Here is a 9,928-nt window from a genome sequence, read left to right as displayed (position 1 = left end):
TCTATGTACATATGAAAGAGAGAGAGACAGAGACAGAGAGAGAGAGAGAGAGAGAGAGAGAGAGAGAGAGAGAGAGAGAGAGAGAGAGAGAGAGAGAATTTCTCTCAGTGAGCATCTGAAGTGTGCTGCTGCTCTGGAACTTCTGTGGAGAAAGTGATTTTGATTTTGAGAACAGAGGTGTTGAAGATTTCAAGGGCCAGCTGGTACTACCAGAGGAAGCATGACCGTGGTGTCGGTACTATGCCTGTCTGTGGCTCTCTTAAATTTTCTCTTCCCAGGGAGAGACTGTGAAGGATTGGAAATGGATTGGACACCGTGAGCTTCAATGTGGATCAGGAACTGCACGGAGAACTGGACAAGGAGATGGGAGTTTTCTGCCTTTGAATCCAGGTGACAGTTGGTTACATTCAGGTAGAAGCTGCAACCATGTAAGAGGAACCAAGAGGAGCCGAAAGCCTGTCCTGAGTCAAGATGAAAAAAACCTCTCTGTTGATACTGCGTATTGTCTGATAAAATTGTAACTTACATGTGACATAGGTATACATTGCCTATATATTTTCCACTACCCTTTAAGAGAGTACTGAATAGTGACTATCAAAATTGTAACTTACTTTTGCCTGAGGGGTGGATGGCCTGTGTATTTTCCACTACCCCTTAAGAGAGTAGTGATTAGTGATTGATATTGTAAATTAATTGCACCTCATGGGTGGAGAACTTTGACTATTGTACTTTGTTTCCCTTAAGGAGTGAGTTAAGGATTAAGGAGGCTCTCCTCCTTAAGACTGATTGAATTAAGGATGATTAAATGATGGAGTTACTAAATGATTGAGATACTAAAAGATTGCACTTTGGTGAAAACTATGTGGCAGTTTTAGTGACAAGTTGTTGAGTTGTGACTTAGTGAATGCTGTATTTTGATTTTCTGTGGTAAGTTATAACTTTGTGAATGCTTTACCTTGATTTTCTGTGAATTTTTTTGTCTTATTTGTTATTGAATAAATAGAGAGATTGCTATACTATGTAATCAGTATTTTGAAAGCTGTTCATAGCCGCAGTCTTCTGGAAAGTTGCTCATGCATGGCTTTACAAGAGGGTAGTCAGAATTAAGACACTTTTGAAGAGAGACAAGATGAAAGGAGAGAGAGAATAGAATAAATGAGAAGGGATAGAATTGAGAGAATTATAGTTAGCAATAGTATCTATGAAAAAAAATAAGTAAATTTCTCTGATAAAGACCTCACTTTTCAAATATATAGAGAAATGTATCAAATTTCTAAAAATAAGAGACATTCCCCAATTGATGTATGATTAAAAGATATGACCAGTTTTCAGATGATATAATAAAATGTATCATATGAAAAAATACTCTAGCTCACTATGATTGGAGAAATGAAAATTAAAACATTTAGAAGTACTACCTCATACCAATTATACTGGCTAATAGGACAGAAAGTAAATGAGAAATGTTGGAAGGGATATGGGGAAACTGGGATGCTAATGCATTGTTGGTGTAATTATGAAGGAATTCAACCATTCTGTAAAGCAATTTAGAACTATTCTGAAAGGTCTATACTACCATGCATGCCTTTTGACCTAGTAACACCATTAGTAGGTCTATATCCTAAAAGAGATTAAGAAAAAAAGAAACAGAAAGGAAAAAAAAAACCTGTATGTACAAAATATATTTATATCAGCTCTTTTCTGGGGTAAAGAATTAGATGTTGAAGAGATGCCCAACAATTGGGGAATAACTGAACAAGTTTTGGTATGTGATTATGATGGAATACTATTGTACTAAAAGAAATGTTGAGCAGTATGCTTTCAGAAAAAATCTGGGAAGACTTGCATGGGCTGATGCAAAGTGAAATTTACTGTGTACAAAGTAACAGCAATATTGTAAGATGATCAGCTATGAATAATTTAGCTGTTTTCAGAAATACAGTGATCCAAAACAGCTCTGAAGGATTTATGATAAAAATACCATCCACCTCCCAAAGAAAGACCTGATGTCTGCATGTTCATTGAAGCATACTTTTTTTAAACTTTATTTTTCTTGACTTTTTTAATCTTTGTTTCTTTCACAACATGACTATTATGGATATGTTTTACATGAATAAAATGTCAAGTGTTTGGCAAGATGAGCAAATAGAGGAAGAGAAATCAGACTATAGAATCTTGTTTTAGTGACAAAGAGAATCAAAACATAGAACCAGAAGAATACAACAAATTCCAAACTTCTGCATTAAAAACCTCCTAGGAAATATGAATTGGTTGCAGGCCATGTGGGAGCTCAAGAAGGGTTTTGAAAATCAAGTAAGAGAAGCAGAGGAACAATTGAAAAGGTAAATGAGAGTAAAACAAGAAAATCATGAAAAACAAGTCAACAGTTTGCTAGAGAAGATCCCCAAAATACTGAAGAAAATAACACCTTAAAAATAGACTAACTCAAATGGCAAAAGAGTTCCAAAAAGCCAATGAGGAGAATACCTTAAAAAGCCAAATTGCCCGGATGGAAAAGGAATTTCAAAAGTTCACTGAAGAAAATATTTCCTTCAAAATTATATTGGAGCAAAAGGAACCTAAAAACTTTATCAGAAATCAAGGTATCATAAAATAGATGGAGAGGAATGAAAAAAAAAAAGAAAGCAATGTGAAATAACTCATTGGAATAACCACTGACCTGGAAAATAGATCCAGGAGACATAATTTAAAAATTATTGAACTGCCTGGAAATCATTATCAAAAAAAGAGCTTAGACATCATCTTTCAAGAAATTATCAAGGAAAACTTTCCTGATATTCTAGAACCATAGGGTAAAATAGAAATTGAATGAATTCACAGATCATCTCTTGAAAGTGATCCCAAAAATAAAACTGCTGGGAATATCATAGCCACATTCCAGAGTTCCAAGGTGAAGGAGAAAATATTGCAAGCAGTCAGGAAGATTTTGAATATTTTGGAAACACAATCAGGATAACACAACATCTAGCAGCTTCTACATTAAGGAATCAGCAGGCTTGTAATATGATATTCTGGAGGTCAAATGATCTAGGATTAAAACAAAAAATCACCTGTCTAGTAAAACTAAGTATAATACTTCATGGTAAAATATGGATATTCAGTGAAATAGCGGACTTTCAAGCATTCTTGATGAAAAGACCAGACCTGCATAGAAAATTTAACTTTCAAATACAATCATCAAGAGAAGAATGAAAATTTAGACAAGAAAGAGAAATCATAAGGAACTTATTCAAATTGAACTGTTCACATTACTACATGGAAAGAAGATATTTGTAACTCATGAGACTGAGATATTTCTCAGGATAAGGATAGTGGAAGGGAATGTATATGTATATGTATGTGTGTATGTATATACACATATATGTATATATACACATATGTATCTGTGTATATATGTATGCATATGTTTGTGTGGGTGTATGTCTCTCTGTGTGTACATGATTGACGGAAGGCACAAGGTTGGTTGAATATGAAGGGATAATATCTAAAAAATTGAAATTAAGATGCAAGAGAAGAATATATTGGAAGAAGGAGAAAGGGAGAAATAGAATAGGGTAAATTATCTCACATAAAAGAGGGAAGAGGAAGTAGTTACTATAAAAGGGAAAAGCAGGGAGGTGAAATGGAAGGAGTCAACCTTACTCTCATTGGATTAGGCTTAAGGAGAGAATAACATACACACTCATTTGGGCATCTTACCCTACAGGAAAGTAGGGGGGAAAGGATTTTTTCGGGGGGATGATAGAATGGACATTAATTTGGGGGAAGGAGTAGTCAGAAGTAAAAATTTTGGAAAGGGACAGGCTCAAAGAAAAAGTAGAATAAAAGGGGGGAGGGATAGGATGGAGGGAAATATAGTTAGTCTCTCAAAATATGATTACTGTGGACATGTTTTGCATAACTACACATGAATAACCTATATTGAATTGCTTATCTTCCCAGTGGGGGTGATTGAGGAGGGAAAAAGTGGAACTCAAAGTTTAAAAACTAATGTTAAAAAATTGTTACATGCAACTGGGAAATAATATATATAGGCAATGAAATATAGAAATCCATCATGACCTACAAGAAAGTAAGGGGAAAGGAATTAAAGGGAGGGATGGGGGGATATATGAGAGGGCAGACTGGGGGAAGGAATAATAAGTATACTTCCCATATTGGGGTGAGGGCATAGGAGAAATCAGGAAAAATTTGTGGATCCTGTGGAAATGAATGTTGAAAATTAAAAATAAATGATAAATTCAAGAGAATGAGATGAAAATGAAAAAAAAAACAGCTCACTTAAAAAAAAATCAAAGAAACTCTGGGCACCCATTGAGCCCTCTGGCTTTGAAAATCTAGATGTTGGCACATCTCTCTCTCTTAGCTAACGCTTTATGTATGTAGTGTTCATTGTTAATGCCTTTTGAGTTGTTCTTTTAGAAAATCAGGTCAAAGAACTTGTGCTAGCAGCCATCCTGGGTGAGCTAGGGTGCTTGCTGATACAAAATTCATAGTCAGCAGGAACTATAAACTAGAAGGAAGTGTGGGGGCTGGGACAATTGTTTGTTTCCTGGTTGTGGTAGCTGTGATTCTGTGGAGTCATGGAGTTGGAGCAGAGAACTGCCTACTGCCAACTGTGGTGAGGTAAGAATGGGAACTGAGAGCTGCCTGCATCAGGGCTTGGGCAGGAGCCAGGAGAGGCTGATTCCTGCAGGACAGGGAGGAACCCAGGAGTTCAGAATGCAGCCCCAGGACAAGGTAAGGACTGTGCAGTAAGGCAGGGTCACTGAATGTTTTTCCATGTTTCATACCTCTGGGATAGTTTGTGACCTAGGAGGAGTGTAGAGTTGTCTGTGGTGGGTGGGGAGAAGTGCCATGGATCCCCAACGACTCCACCCTGTTGGTTTTGTTGCCCAGACTCCCCTCAGGATTTGGAAGCAGGGGCTGGAGCAGTGTTAAGACTGGAACTTGGCTCATTATACCCTGCACATGAGAGTTCCAGAAGGAGGTCTGCAAGGGCTGTGTGGGGGATGGACACACACTCAAGAGAACTTTATTTGGACATTTTTGTTTTGTATTGAGGGGATTATAATGTCATGCACTTTGTGTTTAAGGTCATGTGACCACTCTGGTAATTGGTTGTTATGTTATGTATATTCCAAATGTGATGTGTTTATTTTGTGGGGATTATTATGAATTTAAAAGATGTTAATGCTAATTCAGATGTAAGTAGCTTAGGTAATAGGCATGAAAGATCTTGGGGCCAAATGTAATGTTGAGGTAATTTGAAGATCTTTCCTGTCCCTTAATGGGACTCACTTGGAGCCCAACAAGAGAAACTTGCTTAGGGAACGTTTACTTTTCCACTAAAGAACATGCCTTTTCTTACTTTGTAATTTGGCAGAGTCACAAAGGTTGTGGTCTTCTCTGACCCTGGAGAAGGATACATATATTCCCTGACGTGAGATTTGCTTTGGGAATCACTCATGGGAAGAGTTTTGTGATTTGGTCAGATGAGACTAGCCATTGAGCCTCCTGGCTTTGAAAACCAGATGTTGATGATTCTCTCTCTGGTAACTAACACTATATGTATGTAAAGGTCAGATCGCTAAGTGTGGGATTAATAACCCTATCCAAAATTTAATAAAAAAACAAGAAGTTTTTCAAGGTAGGAACAGAAAGCATTTATTCAATTCTTGCAAGAAAGGGGTGTCACCTCCACTAGGATGGCCTAGTGGAAGGAAGCCAGTTACAGAGAAAATACATCATTATATACCCCAATGAAGATAACACTTCCTACTGACCTTACCCTCCTTGGTTGAGACCTCGGCTTCACAATTTAGCACAGGAATCTACCCAGATACAAGGAACTAGGAAACAATCTTCAACCAATGAAAACTGATAAAAGCATTTAAAACCTTATTTGGCAGGAAGTTTCATTTAGGAGAGAAGAACTTAGGCCTATATTCAGCAGAAGCCCAGCTTGAGTTTCCATGAGAATGCTTTCATTTACTTCACTCATGGTACTATGGGAATAAGCAAAATAATGATCCCACAGATTCAGTAAACTACGTGCAGATGTGCTTGCATCCTGTCTTCCCATACTTTCTTCTGGAACACCTCTGGGTCAACAGCTTGTCTTCACAGAAAAGCTGAATTGGAAGCCAGGCTTAAATTCTATGAGGGGTCTTCACCATACTCCATACAGCTAGAAGCCCTGTCTGTTGAATTGTGCTATTTCTCTGTATGTTTGATTGGAGTATGATTGTTAACACTTTTAAAAATTGCTTTCCTTTAGAAAAGCAGATCAAATAACTTGTGCTAGCAGCCATCCTGGATATGCTGGGATGCTTGCTGATACACTACATTGAGCTAATATAATAAGAAATGACCGGGGGTGGAACCAAGATGGTGGCATAGAAACAGGAAAACTCCATATGCCCCCTCCATAACCACTAAAAATACCAACAAAAAGAGACTCTAAAAAAAACTTTAGGGCTACAGAACCCACAAAGCAATAAAAACAAACCTCCCACTGAAGACAGCCCATCACGTGGACAGGAAGGGTACGTGGCAGCACACTGGGAGCTGAGCCCAGCCCTGTGTGAGTCTGAGGTTTTAGCCTCAGGGTAGCCATGACAAGCCCTGGCTGGAGGGACTTCAGGAGTTTGGATTGATCACCAGCAGCTGTAGCAGTTTCCAGAATTACCAGCTCATAAATGCCAAAGACAAAGTGAGAGGTCAGTGGACTTTGGGAACAGGTGGTGCTGTAGTGCTGTCCTTCCTCTGCCCCCAGGAAAAGAAACAGCTGAGGCTCATCAGCCACTGCCATCATGTGGCTGCTTCAGAGCTCCTTGCCTGCAGATTGTAGGGGGATCAAGAAACCATTCTGAGGGGTAAACACTGTTGCTTTAACCTGGTTGGATCTGGATGACTGTCTAGGGTGGAGGTCCTGGGGTGCATGACGAGTGTGCTAAGGCCAGTGGAGGCTTCTGATAGGGCACCCAACTAATAGCTCCAGCAGCTGAGAAAACCTCAGGGATTTGGGAAAGCTCTCCTCTCTGGAAGGAGAGTTCTACTGTAGCAAAAAGCTCAAAAGTCAAGTAATTGAGTGGCAAAATGAGCAAGCAAAGGAAGCAAAGCAAACACAGCATTCTAACTTTGGACTCTTTCTTTGGGGACAAAAAGGATCAAAATATGGAACAGGAGGAAGACAATGAAGTCAGAACACCTGCACCAAAAGGTTCCAAGAAAAATATGAACTGGTTACAGGCCATAGAGGTGATTAAGAAGGATTTTGAAAACCAAATAAGGGAAGTGAAGTGAAAATTGGGAAGAGAAATGACAATGTTGCAAGAAAATCATGAAAAGAGAGTCAACAACATGACTAAAGAAAATTACACCTTAAAAAAAATAGAGAGGTGGCTAGGTAGCACAGTGAATAGAGCACCAACCCTGAAGTCAGGAGTACCTGAGTTCAAATCCGGACTAAAACACTTAACAAAAAAAGTGGCCATGTGACCTTGGGCAAGTCACTTAACCCCAACTGCCCTCCAAATAGAAAAAAAAAAACAGCCTAACTCAAATGGCAAAAAAGGCTCATAAAGCCAGTGAGGAAAAGAATGCCTTCAAAAGGCGAATTTGCCAGATGGGAAAATAATATTAAAAGCTCACTGAAGAGAATCATTGCTTCAGAATTAGATTGGTGCAAATGGAAGCTAGTAACTTTATGAGAAATCAAGATACAATTAAACGTGTGCAAATAAATGAAAAAAAAAATTAGAAGGCAATGTTAAATATCTCATCAGAAAAACCACTAACCTGGAAAATAGATCCAGATGAGATAATTTAAAAATTATTGGACTACCTGAAAGCCATGAAATGAGAAAGAACCTAGAAATCATCCTCGAAGAAATTCTCAAGAAAAATTGCCCTGATGTTTTAGAACCAGAGAGCAAAATGGATGTTGAAAGAATCCACCGATCACCTGTTGAAAAAGACCCCCAAAAGAAAAGTCCTAGAAATATTACAGCCAAGTTTCAGAGTTCCCAGATCAAAGAGAAAATATCACAAGCAGCCAAGAAGAAACAATTTGAATATTGTGGAAACACAATCAGGATAATACAGGTCTGGCAGCTTCTACATTGACAGATTGAAGGGCTAGGAATCTGATATTTGGGAGGTCAAAGGAGCTGGGATTAAAACCAAGAATCACCTACCCAGCAAAACTGAGCATCACGTTTCAGGGGAAAATATGGTCATTCAATGAAATAGAGGACTTTCAAGCATTCTTGATGAAAAAACCAGAGCTGAACAGCAAATTTGACATTCAGATACAAGAAGCCAGAAAAGCATGATAATGTAAGCAGGGTAAAGAAATCATAAGGAATTTATCAAAGCATAACTATTTACATTCCTACATGGAAAAATGATAATTGTATCTTATGAAACATTTCCTAGTATGAGAATAGCTGAAGGGCATATAAATGTGTGTGTATATATATGTATACATACATATGTGTATATAGGAGGGTATATGGGCATATGATTACATATGTTAGTGTGTGTATATATGTGTACAAGTTTTCATAGACAGAGGACACATGACCAATTTAATAGGAAGGGATGATACTTAAAATGTGAAATTAAGAGATGAGAGAGGAATATAATGAGAGGAGATAGGGAGAGACAGAATGGGGTAAACTATCTCATATAGAAGAGGCAAGGGAAAATGGTTACAATGGAGGGGAAGTACAAGAAGGCAAAAGGGAATGAGTTCATGTTACTCTCACTGAATTTGGCTTAGGGAGGGAATGACATACACACTAAATAGAGTATTTCTCCCTACAGGAGAGTAGGGGAGAGGGGATGAGAAGGGAGATGTTGGAAGGGAGTGCAGGTTCAGGGAGAGGGAAGTTGGAAGCACACACTTTTGAAAAGGGACAGGGTCAAAGAAGAGAATAGAACAAGTGGAGGACAGGAAAAGATGAAGGGTAATATAGTCAGTCTTTCATAATATATCTTCTATTGAAATATTTTGTGTAGCTACTCATGTACAACCTATATTGACTCATTCATCTTCTCAGTAAGGGTGGGCAATGAGGGAGGAAGGGAAAGAATCTGCAATTCAAAGTTTTAAATTCAAATGTTTGAAAAATATATTATCATTATTATTTACATGCAACTGGGAAATAAGATATACATTCACTGTGGTATAGAGATCCATCTTGCCCTACTGGAAAGTCGGGGGGTGTAATGGTGGAGGATATAAGAGAGAGCAGATTGGGGGAGGCAATATACAGTGGAATTACTGTTTTGGGGTGATGGATAGGGGAAAGACAAGGAGAAAATTTGTAACTCAAAATCTTGTGTAAATGAATGATGTAAACTAAAAATAAACATAAAATTTAATTTAAAAAGAATGGACCTTTCTAAATTAATTTACTTATTTAGTGCCATAAGAATCAACTTAACAAAGAACAAAATAATCTGGAAGAACAAGAGAGTATCAAGGAAATTAATAAAAATTATGAAGGAAAGTGGCCTAGCTATAACAGATTTCACACTGTATTATAAAGCTGTAATTATCAACACAATCTGGTACTGGCTAAGATAGAGAGTATGATGCAATAGATTAGGTATGTAATACATAGTAGATAATGACTGATTAGTTGAAAATGATCTTGAAAATAATAATGTATTGGTCTCCATATTCAAATATATTTTTGTTAACATTATGAATGGAGCTAAAAATATCAAAGCATAGGGGCGGCCAGGTAGCACAGCAAGTAAGAGCACTGGCTCTAGTGTCAGGATGACCTGGGGATCAAATCTGGGCTCAGACACTTAGCATCCACCCAGAAACACCTAGCTGTGTAACCTTGAGCAAGTTACTTAACCCCAATTGCTTAGGGTCGGCCAGGTG

The 9,928-nt window shown here is 38.0% G+C and overlaps 1 long non-coding RNA gene across 1 annotated transcript in view; it reads left to right on the top strand.

Annotated features, from left to right (window-relative positions):
• Positions 1-4,658: 4,658 nt before the first annotated feature.
• LOC138148182 (uncharacterized) overlaps positions 4,659-9,928 on the top strand; it is a 52,672-nt gene continuing 47,402 nt past the window's right edge. The window contains exon 1 of the long non-coding RNA XR_011164990.1: positions 4,659-4,761. This is a non-coding gene — a long non-coding RNA (uncharacterized lncRNA). The remainder of the gene's footprint in view (positions 4,762-9,928) is intronic.

This window comes from Petaurus breviceps, unplaced genomic scaffold (assembly GCF_028583685.1).
Source record: "Petaurus breviceps papuanus isolate PSGF00001 unplaced genomic scaffold, PetGlider_PUasm1.0 90822, whole genome shotgun sequence".
NCBI classification, from domain to species: Eukaryota; Metazoa; Chordata; class Mammalia; order Diprotodontia; family Petauridae; genus Petaurus; species Petaurus breviceps.
The sequence above is the reverse complement of the archived record's forward strand: the minus strand, read 5'-3'. Positions and strand labels throughout refer to the sequence as shown.